At 39.5% G+C, this 23750-nt stretch overlaps 1 protein-coding gene across 2 annotated transcripts in view; it reads left to right on the forward strand.

Moving 5' to 3' along the window:
* Nucleotides 1–23750, forward strand: part of ZBED1 (zinc finger BED-type containing 1) — a 52431-nt gene that overhangs the window by 13824 nt on the left and 14857 nt on the right. The window contains exon 2 of one of the 2 annotated variants that reach the window (XR_009208619.1): nucleotides 9041–9958. The exons of the other annotated variant lie outside the window; for it this stretch is intronic. The gene's annotated coding sequence lies outside the window, so the exon portion shown is untranslated. Of the gene's footprint in view, nucleotides 1–9040; nucleotides 9959–23750 lie in introns of those variants that run through there. 2 annotated transcript variants of the gene reach the window in all.

The raw sequence follows: 23750 nt of genomic DNA on the forward strand, positions 1-23750 counted from the left end.
TTTTTCTTCCAGGGCACATGCCTTTTGAAGGGGGTCACAGACCAGTGACAGCACACCAGTGATCCTTTGGGAATCTTCTCTTTCATGTTACTAAAGGAAAAATACTTTGGATATGACCTCTTCATTTGCATGCCTAAGGACCAAATATTCATTTTTCAGTCCTGTAGATTTTCCAGTGAAGTCTTAATTGATACTTAGAGTTTGATCCCAAGCAAATTTGTTCAGAAGGTACTGAAACACAGCACCTATGCAAAAGGGATGCTGAAGAAATGGAGTTAAAAGCTGCATCAGGTCTTACCTTCTGCACGCATTCTGCTGGGAACCAAATCAATCCGCTTAATATCTCTTTTGTAAAGTATTTTGTAAAGGAGGAAACCACCATAATTGTTTACTATCTATCTTTCTTAGCACATTTAAAATATTCTGTGCTAGCCCTTCAAAATCTTCTTGTTAGTTAAGAGGGTGCACTTGAATAATTACATTTATAGTTGTCTTCCTGTTTTTCACAGTTGACAGTACCCTCTAGCATCTTAAAAATTATTTTGGCTTTTTTGCCATTTTCACACTGAAATCTGTGTAGAAAAGGAATAGCCTTGAGCTAATGTTGGTGCCATACTATCGTGTCAAGATATGTATTCTTTTTTGCTTTTGCACAAGCATCACTGACAGTGAAAACACAGATTTTGGACCAGTTCTTATCTGCCAGGCTTCCTGCAAAGTTTGTAAAGAACAATAATGAGCAAATTAATCCATCCTAAACTAGAGTTATCTCCTGGCTAAACTTGTCTGTCTGCATTTTTACAGCAAGTACTTTCACTTTTGTGTTTTGTGGGGAAATTAGCCTCTTGTGCATTCATTATTTGTACAAAAAAATAGATGGAAACATACAGAAGCATATGACAAAATTTTTTTATGTGTTACATTGCATGTATTCTCTTACACCAATTTTTTTTTTTTTTTTTTTTTTTTAATTATTAGAATCTCAATTGCAAAATCTAGGTTTATAGCATCTAACCAAGGTTTGCTTTTAACGTGAAGCGGTAATAAATATTCTGAGGATTTTTAATTTTTATTTCTCTACTTGTCTATGACAACTCATTTGTTGCCGTTGAAAATACCCCCTCAAATATTTTCAATTGATATTTCCACCAGTGAAAAAGTGATACAGTGGGGTACTCACTGTTGTGTTAAAGTCTGGGAGCAGGCAAGTTGCATGGAAGAAACAGAGAATACTGTTGGAGAGGCAAAAGAACGTTGCACAGAGAGAGGTGTTTCAAGGAGGCAGCAAATCTAGAGAGAATCAGAGTGCAACTTAAGAGCATGCGGGATTGCTAGGACATAAGGAAGTGATACGACTGAGCCCCTTTCTCTCCCTGATCAGATCTACATTTGGCCCCAGTCAATTTTGAGACTTTATGGCTTTATCGACATACCCACCTTCCTCCAGCAGTCTCTGAGGAGACTGGAGAAGGAGCTCTGGCTGCAGCCCAGCTGAGTCCGTAGCACTGGACATGAGCAGGCAGGGCTTGTAGCACAGCTGCCTGACAGATCTGTGAAAGTTATCTTGCACTTGGCAGCTTTATCATACCAAACGTGTTGAGCTAGCAAACATCACAGAAGCCACGACAGCCTGTGATATGCTTTCTCTGGCCTTGCTTAGCCTTCCATTTTCTTGGCTTGGCTTGGCTGAGCTTGGCTTCCTTCCTCTTGCCTTCCCCATCTCTGTTTACCTTCAGGTGGCAATTCCTTACTGACACAGTCTTTCTCAAGGTCTGTGAGATGCTTGAGTTCAGTCGCAAAGGTTCCTGCTTTGCTTATTTTAGGAAAAAAAACTTTTCAGAGGTTTTGCTTCTTCTTTTCAAGAGAATGTCTTCCTTTCAAGAACTCTCAAGGTCTCTTGGAGAAGCACTGAGTGCAGTCTAGAAGCTCTCCTGATGTGCTCCAGCTGTCATTTCCTAGTGATACTGGTCACACACAGCTGTCTGAAGAATATGGATGTCATTTGCAAGCTACAGAACTTTCCAGAAGCTCCAACTTAAGGTGCTTCAGCCTCTATCTACATTTGAACTCACTCCACAATGTTGATTAGGATTGAATCCACAAAAGTGATTTTTCCCATGTTTTGTAGGATTTTCAGCTGTATGAAGCAATCATTGGTGAAGTCCAGAAACTGCATCTGTAATCTCTGTCTCATGACATTTGGCCAGGTTGTGTACCAGCAACTGAAGCTCTCCATTGTGGATATTTCATATTTGATGACTCCTCTTTCTCTAGCAACATCCTGTTCTTGATAATATTTTTTAGTTCTAAAAGTGTAAAGAAATAGCTGTACAATCTAATTTAATTATGGTTAGTATCAGGAAAATACTAAACTGGTCAAATTTTGTGGTTTTATAATTTGAGAATTGGTGTCATTTTAGATATAGATAATCCTACAGTTCTTTCTTTATGACCCCATCGCTCTGATCTATTAATCAGTTATATACTTGGTCCTCTGGGTTGCAGTTATTCTGCTAAATGATTTTTTTTATATTTTAAATGAACAATATTTTGTGGGTGCAGCTGTGAAGATGCAAAGGATGGTAGGTGTTTGTGCCCTGTTGAACTTCAAAGGAAGCTGATACCAAAAAATGTCAGGATTTTATAGGCATTCCAATATATCGGACAGTAAGAGGATAGCAATAAACACCAAATTATTGGGAATTCAGAGTCTGTCAAAAAGAAGTGGGATAATCGTGTACCAATCTAACTGCATACAAATTATATCCATTATTAAAAAAATTATGTTAAAAAAAAGACCTGTACATGATCCTTAGGTCAGAAAAATCGCCTGATCCTCCATAAATAATTTTGGAAATTTGTAATCAGTTGAGAAACAGCTGTGTAGCTAGCTAAAGAGACAATACATCTGTAGACAATAAATGTGTAGGGGAGAAAGGATGCAATTCTTTAATATAGTAAAGCAAGGAATACCACCTTTGCCATTCAGTAAGTTGCCTGTTTAGCTATGGTTAATTACTGATACAAATGGTAGGAAAGTATGTCTTTGAATATATGAAATATGAGCAAATGAGAAGCAGCCCATATGAATTTACAAAGATAAAATCATAACAGATACCACTTCTTTCTGAGAGGGAAAAAAAATTACTAAAATGTCTAGAGGGTAATAAAACATTTTACATTGTGTCTCTCAAAGCGCTGTGTTGGAAAAGAGAAGACTGATTTTGGTAAACACTTATACTAACATTGACAAGCAGCTTACTGGAGGATTGCGTTAAAGGTGGCAGGTGTTAGGAGCTAGACAGGAACATTTGCAGTGAGATAGATGAAAAAAAAATTGAAATCCATAGTATATTTCACCTCTCATGAGTGGTCTGCTTTGACTACAGATTCCTTTGGCCAGAAGCATCCTTGTTCTTGTGTTCCCCTGATAGTAGACTTCCCTTGTGTTACAGGATGGTGATAACAATTGGTTAAAAAATCAAGGATATGTTTTGCAAATTTCACTTTCCCCATTTGCAAGACACATTTTGCTGCGCAGGATTTAGATCAGGTTCATTTCCTAAAATGTTCAGAGGTCTATTCCACTGGGTCTATTTTGTGAGATTCATAAATAATTATCTTTAGGATGGCCACTCTTCCTTGGATCTTCTATTTTGAGTGGCAGCAGGAGAGGCCTCCATCATCTAATTTAATTACCTTGGATCACCATCTCTAGAAAGGTCTGTCACTGTCCATCAGCTGAACACCATTAATTTTTTTTTTTTTTTTTAACTCTCTCTTCTCCCTAGAGGAACACCAATGAAAGCCAACCTTTCTTCTTAGATCCATAAAGATCCATTGCCTCTAGTGAGGTCTTAATATCTACCCTTTTATGAGAGAATTTGATCCTAAGATGTGTCCAATTACAGTATTCAAAGAAAGATTCACTTCATAAAGGAGCTTTTCTGGGAGTTACTGGTGAACCACTGCGATTTTTTTCATCCAGTCACTACTTCATTATTTCTGAAGCCCAGTGGTTCTACGGAATGTGTGACATTCATTAGAAAGCAACGTGCTAATCAGAGTACTCCTGGTTTATGTTAGGTTTTCCTTTTTTATTACAGTGCTACCTGACATTTTGCTTGACATTTTAGAAGCTGGATAGAAAATTTTCACTTTCAGTCTTTATCATGCTGAATGCATGTGAGTGCTCTGTGTTTTCCATTTAAAAAAAAAATCAGGGAGCATATTGCTGTCCCTGTGATGAGGGAGATCCTGGGGCTCTGTAGAGGTTAGCTGGCGTCACCGGATCTCTGTGAAAACTCTGGTTCCATCTTTTCAATTTTCTTAGGATCAACTTCAAGTTTTTGAAGGCTGTGATAATCCAAATGTAGCTTCTGAGCAGTATGAGAAACTTCAATATGCGTGAAACCTATCAAAGATCCAGTAAACAAGAAATCCCAACAAATAAAAATGAGACAGCAATATAAAAATATAATCAAAGTGGCTTGAATGACTAACCTCTCTGTTGGTGAAAACACATGGATAATTTAAGAGAAAAATTGCTGTAAATATTGTGACAGAGATGACAACTGTCATGTTTGTGTTTTATTAGATTTTGTTCTTAGAATCCTTAACTTTAACTTTCTTATTTCATCCGGTTCAATTACTCTGCCCATAATTTTAGGAAAAGTGTATGTCCAATGATTAGGATTGGAGAAAAAAAGTAACATTTTACCATCCTGAAAGGCTCACGGACTCAGTAACAGATTAGAAAAACAATTACTAAAATACTAATTTTACAGAATGCTCTTTTAGTCTGAAGATACTATTTGGAGCCAAACATCTGTTAAAATGCTCTGAGAGAAGCCAGGTTCACCCAAGCCTCACATTCAGAGATGGTGGTTTGGGGTGGACTCTCCTGCCCAGCTGGGGCTGCTGATGGGAAGCAGGATCTGGGGAGAGCCTCCAGAGGGAGATGCTGCCCAGCAAACCTGCCAGCAGGGCGTGGAGAGGCTCCTGCTCCATGGCCTGCCTCTGCTTCCCTGGGCTCCTGTGGCTTGGGTGCAAGCCAAGCGCTGCTTGAGCTCAGGGCCCTGAGCGCTTGGCTCTGGAAGTCCTGGTTTACCCGCATAGGTCGCTGGAGAATTTTATCTCCCATGCTTGTTCTTGCTGCTCCGAGTGCTGCTTGCAAGGAAGTTGACAATTTAATGAGGTACTTGGCATTAAAAAGGTCTCTGTGCTGTATCCAAGTGCTTACTTTTATGGAAACCCGTATCTAGTTGGCACTTTGAAGCAGGTGAGTGTCTAGATCAAACCGTAAGGGCAGTGCTAGGGCTTCCCGCAGGAAGGGCACCTCTGCAGCACCTGAGCAAAACAGGAGCAGGAGATGCCCCAGCACCAGTGGTGGCCCACTGAGGAGCACCTTACACTTTCGGGGGTTGCGTGGTTTCTAACTTTTGCAATATGTGCTATACCTGTCACTTTTCAGTGCTTGCTCACACACAGCTGCGTCCTCTACTTTGTCTGGAAGTCAGCAGTATCACTGTACTACTCAGCAGTTTGGCAACACACTGAAAGTCCCACCATTGGCTTTTCAGTGTGAGCATGTCCCTGCCCACTACACGGGCTTAGATAAGTTTGTTAAATGATGGAGACTGACATTTGCTCCTGGAGAGAAGGCCTTTATTTGGAAAAGTTATCAGATATTAGAATGATTCATCTGCTGCTTGAGGCTAACTGTTTAGCTTTCCTTCAAGTCAAATTAAACAGTTGCTGTTGGCATGAAAATCAGGGAAGGCAGGCAGAATAAGAGAAAGGGCAACTTATAATTAAAATCAGGCTTGATCTTATACCATACTTCATTATACCACTGAAGAAAATGGCTGGTTTTACTTCCAAATATTTAGACGCTCCAAGCAATAGTCATCCATAGCAGCACAGCTTTACACTAAGCAAGAGCTAGTATTACAGTAGGAAGATTAACTAAGTAGTTTTAAATGTTCTTAAATGGCAACATAATCTTTGGAAAAAATATAATGTGGATCTTAAAAAAATTGACATTGGCATTGACATGAAGTGGCAGCTGACCTGAAAGTGTGGTGTTGCTTAGCAATACTTCACCGTCAGGCAAATTGGGAAAGTGGGCTAGAATGATTTACACCAGGGAAGAGATAAATGCTAATTTTCTCCAGAAGATTCAGGTTACTGTGGCTATTAGGGAGGATATTAGCTCATAAATACTTCTCCACGACTTCTTCCTTTTTTTTTTTTTTTTTTTTTTTTTTTTTTTTTTTTTTTTTTAAGGTGTTGAAAAGTACTTCTCCTTTGAAGACAGAATGAGAATGTTGAGGTTGTTCAGCCTGGAGAAGAGAAGGCTCTGGGAAAACCCTATATCACTTTCCAGTACTTAAAGAAGGCCTACAAAAGAGCTGGGAAGAGACTTTTTGTAAGGGCTTGTAGTGATAGGACAAGGAGGGATGGCTTTAAACTGAAAGAGGGCAGGTGTAGATTAGATATTTGGAATAAATTCTTTGCTATAAGGGTGGTAAGGCACTGAAACAGATTGCCCAGTGAAGTTGTGAATGTCTCATCCCAAGGCCACATAGGATGGTGGCCCTGAACAACCTGGTATAGTGGAAGGTGTTCCTGGCCATGGCAGGAGGGCTGGAACTAGATGGTCTTTAAGGTCCTTCCAACTCAAACCATTCTAAGATCCTGTGTTTCTATGATTTTGAGAAAGATCATCAATTAAAAAAAAACAGTCTGTGAGAATGCAAGTGCATTTTCTTCCAGTACAGTAATTTCAGAAATGGGAGAAATAGAGTTGGAGGGAAAGAATAATTAATAACACAAAGGAAAAAAAATTTTTAATGCTTCTGTAACCATTTTCATAGCCACTTAGATTTCTGAATCAGTTGCCAGAATCCTGACCCTGCCAGAGTCCCTGCAGGTGGGATGCTGAACCTGCCTGGAGTTCAGCTGCTGCCAGAGGCTGTGCCAGCCCAGCTGAGCTCACCACAGGACCCAGATATGAATTATGTGGTGGTCTGAGTTGAGACAGATGAAGCAGAAAAAGAAAATATTTTGAATTTGGAAACTTGGTGGCAAACTTTGAGAGTTTAATAAAGATAAGAAGCTTCTTTCTCCCTCCTCATCTTTTCATGTGCAATCCACTTTTTATGCATCCATAGCAGTAGGTAAGGGAAGGGGAAGCATCTTGCTTCACCTTGGTTGCCTAGCCAGACAAATCCCTTACTTTGTGTGAGAGTAAAGTAAAAGCTTTGTCTGTCAGACTTTCTTGTTATCCTGTAGAAGATGCAGGATGCAGTGATACCTTCTAGTGTACTGTGTGGCTGACAGGACAGCTTTGCACATACGTGACAGAGGTGCTGTGCTCTCTCTTGTTTTCTCCTATAATTTTTTCCTGTGTCTTAAAAAGATAAAGATAGCACAAGAAAGATGGCTGAGGTTCCATCTACCCCACCCCCCAAAACAATTGGTTTTACTGCTGGTGGTAGACAGGCAGCTTAATTGCACTTCCAGAGCATAGGAGCTATAGGTATGTCAAATCTGTTTGTGTAAAACACATAGATTCTCTTTATATCCTCTCACTACGATCTGCACAAAGCCTAAAGCCGGACTAAGCTCTCACTTCCAAAGGTCTCCATATGAAATTAGTGTTGCACTCTAATTGAGCTTGTAGCACCCCAGAAATACATCCACCCAAACTGAGAGGTTGCAGCGTGTTTGTAACATGTAACACGTGAGCTGTTTAGTGCAAAGATCTGAGAACTGAAGCATAGTGTAGATTAGCATATATTCTGAACTGTAAAATGTATATTGTTTGATGGATTTCCATGAAAAGTATCACCACGTTATTATGTGGTAGCTGCCCATAGAAAATAAACACAATAGCTTTTCATTTGCTGGCTCTTTTAGTACGTGGTCAAAGAGAGAAAAGGATTGCATTCTGCTACTGCTTAAGCTGGAACTCTGATGTTTCTATAGCAGATGACAAATGATTTTTCCAGGCACATTTCTGAGTTCATTTAAACTGAGAGGTAGCTGTTATCTTTCTGTAATATCAGAATGTTTGTTTGACAAATAGTTATTCCTCTCCTTAAAGTGACATAAAGTAAGTGAACAGGACGCAGAGGGTCAAATACAGACTTTTGTGCAATAAATAACTCCCAGGTCATAACTCATCTTTTTTATAAGTATCCAGAAAGTTTTCAGCACATTTTTGTCTTGACCTTTTAGCACAAACAATAGTACTTCTGCTTGCTAGGCAACTGATTTTTGCCCATCATTTGAGAGGTTAGAATGAAATAGCAGTGATTTTTTTACCAATGTTTGAGAGGAACAGAAAGAAAAGGTATTTAATCAGATGCATAGCTTCAGGGAATTATTAACTGCTACTACAAAAACAACAGAAAATATTTCAGAATCCCCAGCCATTACAAATGGGTTTGGTTTTTTTTCCAGGGTACCATTTTAATGATAATTTCAAGAGGAGATAAAGCCTGACAACATGTATCATGACAGAGAAGTCAGAGCTGCAATCCAGAGAGCAGTTTCAGGCAAGAAGCAGTGGGAGAGTTTCACAGTTCCTTTCAGAAAAGAAATATAAGCAACATACAAATGTGGAAAATAAATTAAAATGCACCGTAAGAACTTCTTTCCTTAGTAAGATAGTGAAGAAAATTCTCCCCAAAATGTATCCAAAACTTGCTGTCGATATGTGTTTTCCTGCTGTTATCACTGCAGCTCCTGTGACTATGACAATACAAACCAGAACCAGACACTATTAATGATTTAGTAACACTGAGTCATGTGACTGTGCATGTTTTATAAATATTTACATGTTGTCTTTATTATTACAGATTTTGCTAAGCTGACAAATTACTGATTTCAGTAGGGAACGCAGGCTTCTGTTTGACCCCCAAGTAATAGAAAACGAACCTCCTTACACATAAGTAATAATAAAACACTTTAATCCAAAGTCAATACAAACTCTAGTCATATTCCCATCTTCATACAGACTTTGCTTTTGCAGGGGACTGTGCAACTTCACTTTCTCGGATGAACCGTGCAAAATTGCATCAGTGTATCTGCCTAACACACGCTCCCTGAAGAACCGTGAAGATCCTGAACGTGTTTGCAAGGGCACCCCGTTAGCTTGCACACGTCATCCATGCCCTCCGTGCCCAATTCGTGGCCGTAACCTCCTGCTGCCTCCTGCTCTCAGCTCGAGCACTGGGCAGGCTGGGTGAGGCTGCAGAAGCAGGCATCTGGCTCTAAGGGTCTGTGCCACAGTGTCCCTTCAGCAAGACATCAGCCGTCACACGGGTGTTAACTACTTGTCCTCCAGCCTGGAAGAGGCACCTGTGGAGCAAGACGTTCGTTTGAACTGAAGTGAGAAGATGGACAACAAAGTGTAATGTTCCTGAGTTTGCCAAAAATATTTTAATTGCCAAACGACACAGCTTTCATGGGCTGAGAGACTTTAAGCAGAGAGGAACTGTGGAACAGGAAATCTGGGCTCATTTCGCTGTGCATGTCAGGCCGTGGCCAAAACCAAAGTCGCTGTGCTAACGTGTGAAAAGTCATCAGATGAAAGGCCGCTGGCAAACAGGCCCGGCTCAGAGGAGGAATAGCCTTAATACATTATTTTTCTTGGTCTTGGTTCCAGAAGATGTTTGTGTCTCATGACTGTAATAATACTCAATCATCATGCTATAATGAAGGGCTTTTCATGTAATCATCTGTAGAACTGATTACTTTGGTCTATACCCTTATCATGCTGAGCTTCCTGGCAAAATTCCCACTGACATCAGTAAGAGAAGGATTGGACCTTTCCTCAGCAGTTTACCACTTTTGTTTGACAATATCATGCTTTTCAGACACTTCACAGTGGAGATTAAACATTTAGACTCTTAATTTCTGAAATATTAAAAAGGCACTGCAGAGATAACACAATCATTCTCAGAAGTCTAAGTGTGTTCTGGTCATTATTGAATATAAAGAGTACAGCACCAAAGCAAGGCATGAACAGCTGTGGAAAAGATTTTATCCAAGACTCTGAAAATGGTAGGGTCTCAAGGTGTCAAAAATAGGAAGGAAGATAGGAGATTTTATATTGTGGATGATATAGAAATATTTGCTTGCTTTTTCTTACCATAAAAAATAAACAAGCAATCCAAATCGCTAAAACTAAAACTAAAAAAACAAAAACAACAAAAAAAAAACCCTAAAAAAAAACCCAAACAAAACAAACAAACAAACAAACAAACAAACAAACAAAAAAAACACCCACAGAATTTATTTTTTTTTAATGTACTTCATCCTTTTCAGCCAAGTTTTGCAATTAACTCTGAAGGGACTAGGATGCCCAGGAGATTAGTAGGATCTGAAAAAGGATTGGACATTTATAGGGATAGCCAGAACACACATGAAACTCTATAAGCTTGTTTGTAGAGGTTAAGAGCTTGTTTTTCAAAATATTGAACGTATGTAATTTATTTTGACTTGAGTGGGAGTTCAGGGCATGCAGCAGTGCCAGAGAAGAGACCTTAATTTCCTGTCACAAGGGCCAAGTGTCTCTATATTTGGATATTCTTGCATTTCATAATTTGCACCGCAGTAGCAATTAAGGGATAACATTACAGGCAACGATCCCATTGTACTAGAAATAACAGTTGTTCATTACTCCAGAGGCCTTCAGCTCTAAAGCCAAGGCAATTATCAGAGACAGTTTATTGAAAAGAAAAGTGAAGAGCAAATCCCTGCAGTGCCCATCTTTAGGCACCGTGTGCAGGTGCCTGGATGTGGAGGCTGCTCTGTGGAAATCCTTTGCTTGTCCAACACACAGCCAGGCCACTTGAAGCAGAGGCGGAGGTGCCCGAGAGTTGCACAAGGAGACACTGCAGCATTCCCGCTGGGGACCACGTAGGTCAGGGCTGGGGAGCCCAGCCTGAGCAGGGCAGGGACAGGATGAACTGGGCTGTGGAACTGCAGCTCTTGCTGTGGGGTGAGAGACAAGTAGGGGAAAATAATGCTTGTCATCGCCAGGCATTATTTTCCCCTACTTCCAGCAAAGCTTTTGATGCAGTTGCCTGTCAGAAGGAGAACAGCAGGCTATTGTGTGCTGCAGCTTGGGTTTTCAATGAACAAGTCATTTGTGAGTGTGTCAAAGAAGACATCCTCCCTGAGTACCCAGTTTCCAGACATGGAGAAGCAGACTAAGGGGCTACAGAGACAGGTCAGGGAGTGCAGGAGAAATTCTCTACCTTCCAGTGTAAGTATCACCTTCATGGGTAGGTAACACAGGTGCCCCTGTGCTGTGGCTCGGCATATAAGATTTGTATGTTTCCATAGCATCTTTACCATGTTTCCTAAGGATCATGCTTCACAAATACTTCCAAAAGGTCCATCTCAGCTATGAAGTTGCAGGAATATTCTAAATTTGGTGGGTGGTATGTAGAATTTTATGGCTATGTCTGCACTAGCTCAGCAGAAGCAGACTGGAGGAAAAGGGATCTGGTGCTCCAGGGGGTTTTACTTTGGACTAAGTCCATGGCATGGCCTGAACACCTGCACACCCAGGAGTGTCTTGTGAAGGGCCTCTTCTTCGGAAGCCTAGATGCCTCCAGGGTGCAAGCCAGGCAGGCTGCTGGGACAGGCAGGAGCTCTGCCTCAAGAAGAGCATGCCTTGATCTGAACTAACAGACTACTGCAGGTGTGCCAGCCACTACCTGCACTCCCACGGGCATCAATTTTGTGGTCAGAAATAGACATAACATTTAAGGTTATGCACAGCACTTTAGCTGGCCAATCTCTTCTGTGAACTGATGCACTGAGCTGTTTTTCCAGAAACATGACATTCTGAAGCCCAGTCTAAAACCTAGGTCTATGCTGCTTCTAATCCTAGCTCTCCCCTGAAATGCACACCTCTTTTTGTCCATCATTTTATTTGCTTACTTGCCTTGCTTGGGTTTTATGAGGATTCAGTTTTGCACATTAATCCTAAGATGTGAAGGCTTCCCTATAGGCACTGAACAAAAGAAAAAAAAAAAAAAAAAAAAAAATCACATGCACTAGTAAAATTGCTTTATCGTTATAGTAATATAAAGGGGAAAAAAAAAAAAAAAAAAAGAGGAAGGAGGGAAAAAAAGGAAGGAAAGACAGACTTCATGATCAGGATATTGTCAAAGATAAGTGGTGCTGAATGATGTCAAAACTTAGCTAGTATGCAGACATTTCTGCAGTGCTTAGAATCTGCTCCGCAACATTCTTGTTCAACATCAAAATACTCTGTTTTGTGAGTTGAAAGAGTTAAACCTTCCTATTTCTTTCATGTTGACTTTGTAATCATATTGGAATAATTAATTAAATGCTATGGTTTTACTAAAAGCTGCAGCTATTGATATACGTAGGGCAGTGTTTTGACAGTATCTACATGTAATACCTAAAAATCACAAATTTTAAGAATTTTTCTCTGACAAGAATTTAATTTTTTAAAATTCTGAATCAGCATGAAAACAAATGTTGAAATAGTAATGTTTCCCCAAGCGTGGAAATTCTTACTGGTTGTAATTAAAATTATCCTAAATAATTTTGTTTCTGAAGCCAAATAGAGCAATAGCAGCTAGAACAGGCTGGCCTACATGTTGTAATCTATTGAAATTCACATCTTACCCTTTTTATTTGAGCAATTTTCCTTAATTTTTATTTTCTTACTGTGCATGCAACTTATGCAAGACACATTTTTTCTAGAAAAGCTCTTAGTCATTTAAATGTTTTGCACTATTGTTTCTAACATCAGTAATTGGATCTTAGCAAAGCATAAAATGTTTCTGACTTTTTATGACAACATCTGTTTGATCAGTTCCTTTCTTGGTTAGGTTATGAGATTAGAGAAGAATAGACTATTGATAACCAAAGAAAAATATGGACAGAAAGTTTAAGATTTTTCCAGTAAACCACTCAAGCATGAGCTAAAATATTTTTTTGTATACTAGACTTCTTTTCTTAGGTATTGCCTCTTTTTTCATGACTATGTCTAGAGACATTCATATCCCCAGGTGAGACCTGAGAGGATTTAAGGGGAAGAACACACCATCTGGAACATTTATTTTTTGTTTATACATTTACAACATGATTTAGCTGTACCCATCAGCTCTGCAACTTGGCTTGGGCAGTGCAAGTTGACTGGTGTTTTTCTAGCTGCTGTCCCATAGGATTTATGGTTCTGCAGTCCAAATCCACTTTCCAGTTACCTGCAACCCGCTGACAATTCATGACATTGTATGAGGTTAGTTGAGGATATAATTTGCAGTTATGTGGAATCATGTGATGCCTTCATTTTCCTTTTTTTTTTTTTTTTTTTTTTTTAAATTTTTTTTCTTCTCTTTTTTTTTTTTTTTTTTCTTTTTTTTTTTTTTTTTTTTTTTTCTTTTTTTCTTTTTTTTTTTTTTTAACCTAGGGTCACTTTCTGGAACAAAAATCATGGCTTAATTACAGGGGCTTTATGGTCAGTAAATAAATTTGAGACTCAAAGGCAGTGTTGCAGTGACTAATGGTAAAGCTGAAGAGTCATGCTTTGGATAATAGATTTTCTACAGCATTTACATTTCTGGTATCACTGGGTTTTTTCCACTCTTGGGAAACCTGCTCCAAAAGCAGACTGGCTACTCTTAGGGCTGAAAAAGCCCCCAAGGATTTAGAAGGTGAAGGATTGGTTCTCCTGCTGAAGGATACTACTGGAGAGAAACAATGCCTTTTTGTTAGGACTGATGGAGAGAAATATTTTGTGTTGGAAGGCCATTCTGGCTGCTGTTTTATTTTCTGTTTGTCATCTGTTTTTACAGACCTGAAAAAGTGCTGAGTATTTCCAGGCAGCCCTCCCTCCCCATCCTGCTTTCTACAGTATTCTTGAATATTCTGTGCAGCTCTGCCCTTTCATTTTGCAGTTGGGTGTCATGTCCAAAGAGAATTGAAGCCTAATGAGATGCAATCCATGGACTTGTTGGGCTTTGATTCTTGCCCTTCATACATTATCAGAAAAAATCCTCAGCCTAAGGAATTTATATAACTGTTGAAAAGATACTAACAGCTGCAAATTGGCTTTTCCTGGCCATAGAAACATAGAATTACATTGAACATTTCCAAGGGTCACAGCTACTACTAGGCCTGGAGATAGTTGGCAATATGGGACATAAGACCACGCAGCCTCTCTCTCCCTTGAGCTGGACTGGGGTTCCACTGGAGGTTTATCATTCTGTGACAGAGAAAGTGACAGGTGAAGTTAAAACTTCATTTTAAACCTTTAACTTCTCATGTCACTTGACTATACCCTTGAAGGAAAGTGATTTATGATTCTGGCTTTGCCTTCCTTGCTCTACTAGGAGATGAAGTGATGTCTGACAGGGATATCCATCTTCATTGCTGTTATTTTGATTGGAATTGGTGGGTGCTAAAGATGCAGGAGACAGAGACTGTGCCTTTCAAAATATTAGGAGGTGAAGAAATATGCTTGAGGACCTGGCAGATTATCAGAGGGGGGAAAAAAATCCAAAAAACCAGAAATCTCTGTTAGGAAACCAGTGTTTGTTTGCTGACTCTAGTAATTAGTCCATAGGGGTTTTTGCGTGTAATTGTCACTGATCTTAACAGATATATTTCTTTCTAGGCATACAGTTGGTCTTATTTCTTAATTTGAATATTTTCAGCTGGTTTATTCCATATGCAAATAAAGAAAGAACACTGAAATATAGGCAAAGACTAAGATTTTTCAAATCCACTAAGTATCACAAAATACAGGAGGATTTCTTCTGCTTCCAAGACTGATAGACCTGGGTGGCAATTGGGAGTGCTTGGTATTCTGGAAGTGACCCTCTTCCCTTCACAGCCAGCTCCTCAGAAGAATCAGAACACTGAGACATGAGAGCGTGGGTTTAGGTTTCTCTGTAGAGAGGTCAGAAGCTGCAGCCTCAAGCTTCAAGCGCAGGTACAAGGGAAAAAAGAAAAATAAACAGAATCTTTTCAGAGAACAGACTGAGGCAAGAAAACAATATAATAAATAAATGTAACACACTTCTTTCTCATTTCCAAACTCTGCCTTGGAGGGCTGCTTAATAAAACCAGTCAATCTGTGGAGTGATTCCTAGACAAGAAAATTAGTTAATGTGCAGCAGAGCATTGAGCTAGTGGGGACCATCTCTACCTGCTCATTTGTTTTCCCCTGATACAAATATTTCCTATCATCACCAATGATAGTTTCTGGAGACACTGGACAGAGGCGATAAAATCACTCCTCAGTTCAAATGCATGTGGTTTTTAGTCACTAAAAATTTATGTTCGTTTTTTACTGGTGGCTACAGGTTGTCAAGTAATGTATCTTCTGGGTAGTGAAACCTATACTCCTCTCCTAAATGCAGAATAAATCTGAAGTGAGTAGTGTGCCAATGATGCATAGTAAACGTAATTGAAGGCAGTATGATTTCTATTTGCAGTCACAATGCTAATACTGAAAGAAGAGCAAAGTTCCCCTTTGTGCAGGAGGTCTGAATGCACCAAAAATCACCTCCTGAGCACTCAAAATTATGTATTTCTTGTCCCTCTCTAAAGGTGTGAATGCATTTCATTCAAAGGACACAAACCAACCACATAAAACAATATCAAGTTTTTTTTTTTTGCTTTTCTACTGGAATCATTGTAGTTTGTGTAAATGTAAACTGGCTGGTCTGGGAGTAAAGAAAAAAAAAAAAACAACCAACAACCAACAACCAAGCTTATGTTCACTAAGTAGGCCCATCATCCAGTGCAATGATCAGAAATATGGCTTTAAGTTACTTAGGGAAAACCATTGAAACTATCAGTCTAGTCCATAGTAAGAAGCCCAAAGATTGCAGTAGATTGGTCTGTGTAAGCAAGAAAAATAGCAGGGAACACGTATGATTCCTGATGCATGGAAAATCACTTTTTCTTTTTTTTTTTTTTTCCCTGGGAAAAACCCTGAAGCATCTATACATACACTTGACAGGTGTGTTTATTTTCACCTATGATATAGTTAGCAGCTTGTGTATAAATGTGTACATCAAGTGTTTGCTTGTAGAAAATTATATTGATCGGAGTTTTTTTCTCTTTTTAGAAAACCCATTTCAATACATACTCTGAGCATAGGGAATGACACAGCAAAAACAAGAGAGAAGTAATCAGCATGGTTCCCCCCCCCCCCAGCAGGAATAAATCATTATAACTATAAATCACACAAGTTATTACAGGGATCAAACAGCCCCGAAAATTCTAAGTAGCAGAAGCAGATAATTAAAGAGGAAAAGTTGAGACCAAGCCTTCTATTTAAACGGTTTCAAGAACTCATTGCAAAGACCTTTCTTTTCTTTCTTTTCTCTCTCTCTTTCTTTTAAGTGGCAGATAAATGTAGTTGGAAAAAGAAAGTGCACCAAAAATATTACTTACAAATTGTCCTTAGCAGCATAATGGCCTAATTGGTGAAGGGGTGATGCAGTCCCTGAGTATGGAGAATGGCACAGATGGAGAGCAGTTGTGTGTGCTGATGAGAGGGCAGATGCTCTCAAAGGCATTTTGCAGCATTAGATACCCTGGCTCGTCTCCATCGGCGGTACCGATCTCATCGCTCTCAGAACATGGAGCGAGATTTCACCCTCTAATGCCAGGGCTGCACGGCTCTAATGAGGTGCACCAGTGCTGGAGACAGGCAAGAGAGCCCAGGAGCAGAATTTTAGGAAAACATCTAGAGCTGTTGTCATCTGTATTTTCGTATGACCATGCAGTTCAAAACAGGGTAGACAGCAGCCTGGCATGACTAGCTGATTCTGTGCAGGCCTTAACAAGAATATCTCTTGTTGGTGGTTCACTTATTACTCATCCTTTAGTCTCTGCCTAGTTTACACTTGCAGTTTTGCTCTATAAATATATGAAATACTCTTTATATCAACACCTCTTATCTGTCCCTGAACTACAGATCATGCATTCTTCCGTATGCATTTCTGAAGATGAGTAATTTTTTTTTTTCATAACATCATGATTTAAACTAACTTTTTGATTAGCAGCAGGAACAGTTAATAATTAAATAGAGAAAAAAAATTAAACCTGCAGGTAAAAAAAGAGGCCCTTTCTTTGGGTCTGATTAAAGGCAAATTTGTGCACTTTTCTGTAAACAAACTGTATTTTGATGAAGTAGTAAAGTTCTCTTTCACTTCATACTCTCCCTATTAATTCAAGAACAGTAAGAAGGACAGAATCAGATCCTTGATTGCTATTAATGACAGACTGTAAACAGTTGGTTGCAAGATAATGCCAAACATGCATGTAATTGATATTCTGACAAACAAAAACCAAGGGAAACTTTGGTTTGAAATGCAGTTTTTACCTTGGCTTCTTGAGAAAAAAAATAAAACAAAAAAAACCCAACACAACAAAACAACTTAAACACAGTGAATTGGCTGTTAACAGTCTCATAATTAAGAAGCAAAACCCCAATAAAAGGTAGCCTGGCCAGAAGTGAAATGGGTGCAAGACCCAACATGCAAGCTGCAGGAAAACCCCTTGTTTTGCAATTAGAAACCCAGCTAGTGAAACTGTGAGCATAAAGCCACTCATCCTGTACCTAATATATGGTTTTGGTTGCTTATTCTTTAATCTGAAAGAGTAGTAAAGGCTTCTGGATTTATACTTTTGATGGATAAAAACTTGTTTGCTAGGGCTTGCAACTTGACTATATGGTTACCAGGAGAATTTGGGCTCCATCACTCGTGTTTTATAGCTATTGAGTGTTATAACCAATGTAACTCCTTTATTCAAAGTAGTAACAATGCTGTAATGTTATTTATGCACAAAAATCCCTACTCCTTTGAGGAAAGAAGTAACAGCATAAATCAATACCTTTAAACACTCCTCTATTCACTTTTGGGTGCAGGAAACGCCATTCCCCTTCCACAGGCTTAATACAAATTGAAAATGTTATTCTACTATCTGTACACATAAATATGCATTTACATATACATTGCATATACATTTACAATGTGTATATATATAGTTTCTTTTATTATTATTATTATTATTATTACTGAAGTAGTCTAAATTCACTTTAGTAATCTAGACCTTAGATAAATCCTCATTGAAGTGAGGATAGCACAGGGGGTAGCAAAACATCTACTTGCTGGGATTATGGAATAAAATGTTCTGTATTGCTAAAGGAGCTTATCCTATACTTATCAATTAACAGTTAGAGTGACAGTTCTGACTGGGTGATGTTATTTTTGCAAGTTTCTAGAAAACAAATAGCCTAGATTTGAGAAGCAGGCTTAAAGACTGCAAGTCATCTCTTTAATTGTAGGTTGGTTTGGATTATGGCCTTTTACTTGATGAAAAATACTTGTCATAAAACTGTTTTAAAAGCTTCTTATGCATGTAAAATACCTGACATTTTATAATATAATACCAGTACTTAAACACATGCTCTTAGACATACAAAAACACACAAAACCCCCCAAACTCAGACACTAAGAATTTAACGTGTATACAAGCAGCAATAGCTGAGTCCTTTAAGTTAGTCAATAAATATTGAATGTAAATGGCTGATGTTATTGAAACGGCAACAGCAGATTAGAAAGTAATATGAAGCCAAGACTAATCCAGAATCTGAAATACATCATTTCTAACCACTGTACCTCACAGGAATCTGAATTTCATCTATCAGGCTTGAGAAATTTCAGCTCTCAGGGAAGCCAGAGGACTGAGAATTACCCACTTTGTTACATATTTGAGAATATCTAGTGAGAGGTTTAAAAAATGGCTGATGTTTCATTCTGCACTGTCTCAGCAGTCTGGGATGTGATGATGATGTTGAATTAAGCTGCCTTCTTAATAGACTTTAAAATTAAATTATCATAAGTAATGGATTACATATAACTGAAATAGTTTATGACCTCTAAAAAATACGAAGACTAATATCATATGTAAAATTGGAATCAGACATGGAATCATAGAATATTTCAAGTTGGAAGTGCCTGAAAGGATTATTGATTCCACCTCCCTGCTCCTCGCAGGACTGCCCAAAAACCAACCATGTGACTAAGAGCATTGTCCAGATGCTCCCTGAACTCTGGCAGGCTTGGTGCCATGACTGCTTCCCTGGGGAGCATGTTCCAGTGATCAATCAAAACTGAAAGTGTGTTCTCAACAGCTGTCAGGATGAGCCCTTGGCTTTTTCCATACTTCCAATTATTTTTTATAAGCAGAATGAATTTTCTTTGATAATTCCTAGGGCGTACATTCTAGGGGGTCAAACTACAATTCTGGAACATTTTGCACTTCCTCACAGAAAAATATTGGAGAAAGTGTAAGGTGTGAACCCTGCTGAATCTTCTCTGCAGTTGTTCTTAGGTAATTCAGCATTGATCACACTATGATTTGATTTACACTGACAAAAATGAGAGGAAGAATGACAAATAAAACTCCGTGTGTACAGAGACTTGGATCATCCCAAGGAAAAGAAATGAGAAATGTCTCCTCAGACATCAGGTATCTCCTCTTACCCTGTCTGTGCCATATGTGAATTTGTCCTCAAGAACAGCAGGACTTACTTATTCTTTTGTTTAACTTTTCCATTTAAATTTATAATGTTTGGTCTGTTAATTTCTTGCCCATGCGAGTTTTTCACACAGTACCGTTGTGCTGGTGAATTAATGTAATGCTATAGAATAGCCAAAGTCCAAACCAGTAGTGCACAAGCCGAACATAAACAAGTTATATAACACTGCAATCATTCATTTATTAAAGTAAGTGGAAAATCCAAGGCATACGTAATCTTTTTGGACAACTGACAGGCAGGTGTGATCAAGAGAACAGAGAATCCAGTGATTGCAGGCAGATAGAGAGACAGGTTTGTCTGGGTGTTTAGAAAGTAAAGGGAGATGGAATTGGGAAAAATGGGAGAGAGCATTGGCTGTCCCAGGACAAGGAGAAGTAACAGTGCAGAGATTGCTGAAGGGGTTAGAGGAACAAGCTGCAGCAGTAATAAGTGTCTAGGGAGATTAAGGAGACAGGACCCACTGACAAAGAGTGTGAAGCATCTGTGCCAGAGGGAATAGATAAAAGGAAGGGTAAAGTGGGCTTAAAGAACTGCCAGACCATTTCCTACTCTCAATAATCCCCCAGTATATTTGACACAGAGGGGAGAAAGATAACATTGGGCCCCACACACGTCCCAGCTCAGGTCACCATTGCATCCCTCCTGTTTGTGGTCCACCTCTCAGTGCACTTCTGCCTGGGTTCAGCGAGGGGCAGCTGGCCCCTGCCCCAACACCGCCACAAGACAGATGATTTTACTGCACCAGGATTTTCAGCTCTACTTGCTTTCAAACATCCTCACCCTACAGATCAAAAGGTTGCCCACCTTCAACCTTCACACTGCATGACGTGATCTAGGTTAGCAGTGAGCTGGACCATTTTTTAGCAAAGTTAAAGTGAATCAACCTCTAGGCTTTCTCACAGATCCTATCTTCTGCCACCTGCATGTCTTCCCTTGCATCATGTTTGCCCTGATCTTCCCTTCAGCTTGTTCTGCACATCTCTTTGCTCATCACTGCATTTGCTCTCTCATATGCCACAGTCTTAGAGACAGGCAGCTGGAAACACACCAGTCAATCTTTAGAAACATCAATAAAAATAAGAGATGCTCTTCCCATGTTTGGGGGAGCACTGAGGTCAGAACCTGGTCCCAAGGAGCCAAGTGCAAAAGCAATGTGGGTTCTAAAGACAACATGTAATACAATCTAAGAAGTCAATTGTTGAAACGGGAATACATGTGGAAAAATATCTTCATACTTTTATGATGCACACACAGACAGACTGGGGAACAAAGGTCACTTTAAGCTGTATGAAAAGCTCACAACAGGTAAGAATTGCCCTCTTCTGGCAGCAGCAGGTGACTCCATGCCGCAAGCAGGTTGTCCTCACATTGATGATGGATGGGTGATTGGGTGAAGGGAGCTGAGAGATGGAGTTTGAACGTCAGGATCTCCCTTCCAAGTTGGACAGAACTGGCCAAAGTGGCAAGGATTGTGCCCAAGGCACATGCATGTGAGACTGGGACTGTGAGTGATGTTTTAGACAGTCACTGGAGGCAGTTATCTATAGATGACATATCCAAAACCAAGACTCTCATGTCATCAAAGGATTCAATCCCACTGCTTCCTGAAGCTGACTGGCCAGCTGCAACAGCAGTGAGTGTAGTCTTCAGGGAAGTGCCCACCCCCAGCACAGATGTGAGACCAGTGCACTCTGCTTCCAAACCTTCAATACCAATTCTAGCCGTGTTGTCATAGTCCCGTTTGGATAAGAGGTTGGGCAGGATTACATGTACCTGAAAGCTGGTCTGCTACTTTCTCCCCACAAACCTTTACTTGTGCAATATTATTTTATGTGGCACTCAAGTATTCTTGCAAGCAGATGCAACAAAAATACAGGTGCAGATCAACTCATGATGTCCAGTTTTTGCTTTATTATTTTCTTCACTTTAGAATGGTGCTAGCCACACTTCTGATTAAAGATGTGTTTATCTTACAGTATTGCTAAGGAAGAGATCAAAGACATGTGGAGGACCTGGGTGTCATGGAAAACTCTTGCTTTGGACCATAATAATCTTCCTATCCATTTGCTGAACCCTAACAAAATACTCTTATCTATGGGTTGGGCAGTGTTGCATAGGGAATGCCACAGGTGCTTGCCGACATCCCTATACAAACACTGAAATAATCACATAGCAGTTATTGACACTAGATATTTTTTAACACAAATGAACTGTCAACAAAGCCATTTTTATAGTGGGCATAATTTCTGATGAAAATCAATCTCTTTGTTTCACTCTCTGTGGGGTTTTGTTTCTATTCTTCTGTTTCACAAATATGCTGGTCCTTATTCCCTGAGTGCTTATCATCCCTTATGCGCAGGATTTTGTCAAAGGACTTTTGAAACTTCGTATATGTTAATCAATCAGTTAATCTATATACAGACATTTTCCAACAAATCCAGGAATTACATAAGAACTGATTTCCACTGCTGAAATAATGCTGCTTGCATCTAGAATTTCCATATGACTTCTTCTTTCAGCCAAGTCAAGTTGCCATGTACAGTTTGAAGCCTGTTATACCCCTGCGCAATTCTAAATATATGTAGTATTTTTAAGTGTTTTATGATAGAAGTTTTAAACAAAACCTTGTGTATTTTTGTTAGCAGCTCATCTGCTTTATATTTGTGTCTTGGTGCAAGTTTTGTGGGTATACACGTTTGGAGATTTTTCAAAAATTATTTTTATTTTTGTAATTGCTTTTCTTCTGCATAGCTTCTTATGACTCTTTGGCCTCTGAGTCTAGACTCAGCTGGAGGGAGGATGCTCAGAATTTACCTGACATGAAGAAGGTGTATGAGGAAAGAGGAGTGCAAACCCAGACCAAACTACTCATGCTCCAGGCTTCCCAGACCAGATAGATCCTGAAAGTGTGACATACACTGAATACTTAGAGGCACAAATACAAGAGTTGCTGCAGAGATGGCTTATTTAAAAAAAAAAAAAAAAAAAAAAAAAAAAAAAAAAAAGGAAAAAAACACAGCAAAAAAAAAAAGAACACTATGCTTCTTGCATAATAGCTGAGTGGTTTGAGCATTTTGTGGAAGAGGGGAAGTTGTCCCTATTCCAAGACTCCAGTGCACATATTAGTCCATATTTCGTCCTGTTCTCCTCTACTCTTAAAAGCGTAGATTCTCCAGGGAATATGGATTTGAACGCTGTTGCCTCATTCTCATGGACTTAAATGCTAGGCTAAAAAGCCCTCAGATTTCTTTTCTTTACTGTGTTCCTGGGTATCACCTCCTTATAGCCACACTGGCAAAGGTATTTTTTTTTTTTCCCAGTGAGACCATTTTCTTGAAAAGTGAATTATCTGAAAAAGGCTGAGAGGGAACAGAAGTCATCCCCCTTCATGGGAAAATGCTGTAGCACGGTTCTGTTACATAGAAGGTTGGTCTCAAAACAATCTGCTGTCTATCTTCCCCAGTGTTACTGAAGAACAGTGTGTCCCATCAGATGACTGCCCACAGCAAAGGAGCCTGCACTCAGTCCCCAGGACTTTCTACTGTGTGACTTGCAGACATCTCTCCCTTTGGCAAAGTTTCTTTCCCCTTCTAAGTAACTGAGCCCCCTCAAGCTACTACAAAGACTGCCTAAGAGCTTACTGCTACGTATAGTCCTGTTATGCTCAAGTGCCCAATATTAGGCAAGATGATGTCTAGTTTGAGGGTACCTAAAATTACTCTTCTTGCATAGAGGAAGAAAAAAGAAAAAAGGCGTATGTAAAAAAAACACCAAAAAATGCAGCCAGCCAAAATTGCCTGCAGGTGCAAAAACCCCTACCATGAATTCCTGATACAATCCCAACTGACTGTTTCCCAGCACTGCCTCTTACTGTGAGCAGCTCCCTACTGAACCTGAAAGCTCTTCAGGCATTTAACTATATTCACCCACACGTTAAGGAGATCCTGTTCTGGGAAGATAGGCACTTATCTCTTGCCTCAAGTCCCAATACAATCCAGCTTAGGAAGACAGGCATTTAAATCCCTTTTAGAAGCATGAAAAATTAGCAGCAGTCAGAATTATGTCTGGCTTTTTCTGACACAGGCCATCAGCTTCCACATAGGTGGATAAGGCTGAGAGCATGACTCAA

This window comes from Hirundo rustica, chromosome 2, assembly GCF_015227805.2.
Source record: "Hirundo rustica isolate bHirRus1 chromosome 2, bHirRus1.pri.v3, whole genome shotgun sequence".
Taxonomy (NCBI): domain Eukaryota; kingdom Metazoa; phylum Chordata; class Aves; order Passeriformes; family Hirundinidae; genus Hirundo; species Hirundo rustica.